The sequence below is a fragment of the Chrysochloris asiatica genome, unplaced genomic scaffold (assembly GCF_000296735.1).
Source record: "Chrysochloris asiatica unplaced genomic scaffold, ChrAsi1.0 scaffold00093, whole genome shotgun sequence".
NCBI classification, from domain to species: Eukaryota; Metazoa; Chordata; class Mammalia; order Afrosoricida; family Chrysochloridae; genus Chrysochloris; species Chrysochloris asiatica.
Genome location: NW_006408611.1, coordinates 2,719,874 through 2,721,130, shown reverse-complemented (window position 1 = coordinate 2,721,130; position 1,257 = coordinate 2,719,874). Strand labels below are relative to the sequence as shown.

Here is a 1,257-nt window from a genome sequence, read left to right as displayed (position 1 = left end):
GCCCAGGATCGAACATTGTTTCGTTCTGCTGTGCATGGGGTCGCTATGAGTCGGTTCCGACTCGATGGCACCTGACAACAACAACAACAACCACGCCCTCTGGATCTAGGTTCCCAAGAGAGTAAGTTCACCGTGGGCAGCGGCTCCTGGGTCATCTCCATCTGTTACTTTGAGCAGGAGAATGACTGGTGGGTGTGCACGCACATCAAGAAGCCTATCTGCTCCACGGTCCTCAGCCTGGACTGGCACCCCAACAATGTGCTCCTGGCTGCTGGTTCCTGTGACTTTAAGTGCTGAATCTACTCCGCCTACATGGAGGAGGTAGAGGAGCAGCCTGCACCCATACACACCATGAGGCTCCAAGATGCCCTTTGGGGAACAGATATTCAGTCCAGCAGTAGCTGCGGCTGGGTGCATGGTGTGTGCTTCTCAGCCAGTGGGAGCCGTGGGTCAGCCACGACAGCACTGTGTGCCTAGCCAACGCAGACAAGAAGATAGCAGTCGCAAGTCTGACCTCTGAAACACTGCCCCTGCTGGCTGTCACCTTCATCACAGAAAACAGTCTGGTAGCTGCTGGCCAGGACTGCTTCCCAGTGCTGTTCACCTAAGATGGCACCGCGGGGACACTGAGCTTCAGTGGACGGCTGGACAGGGCAAGCACAGCTCGCAGCATGGTCTGACAGCCCGTGAGCGCTTCCAGAACCTGGACAAGAAGGCCAGTTCTGAGGGTGATGCAGCCTCGGGTGCAAGGATCGACTCCCTGCATAAGAACAGCATCAGCCAGATCTCGGTGCTCAGCGGTGGGAATGCCAAGTGCACACAGTTCTGCACCATGGGTCTGGATGGTGGCATGGGCATCTGGAAAGTGAAGAGCCTGGAGTCAGCCTTGAAAGACCTCAAGATCAAATGACCTGTGAGGACTACCTGCTGGGGCATCGGCCCTGAGGCTAAGGATCTCTTTGCTAAATGTTCCTGGGGTGCCAGTCCCCTGCCTGCACTGGGGTGGGGGGTGGGGTTTGGGGAGGACGTCTTCTTTTACCTATTGAAGAAATATGCGTTTTTCTTAAAAGAAATGTTTCATTTGTTAAAAAAAAAAAAAAAAAAAAAGTCCCCTGAGCCCTACATTGGTCATGAATGGCTTTAGAACAGAGGTAATAAAGAGACATTTGCAGACCTGCTGTTAAAAAAAAAAGAAAAGATATATTGTATACCTTATATAAGCTTCTAAGTCCTAGAAATGTTTATTCCAGGGACCAG

At 52.2% G+C, this 1,257-nt stretch overlaps 1 pseudogene; it reads left to right on the top strand.

Annotated features, from left to right (window-relative positions):
• Positions 1 to 910, top strand: part of LOC102818141 — a 37,523-nt pseudogene extending 36,613 nt beyond the window's left edge.
• Positions 911 to 1,257: the final 347 nt, after the last annotated feature.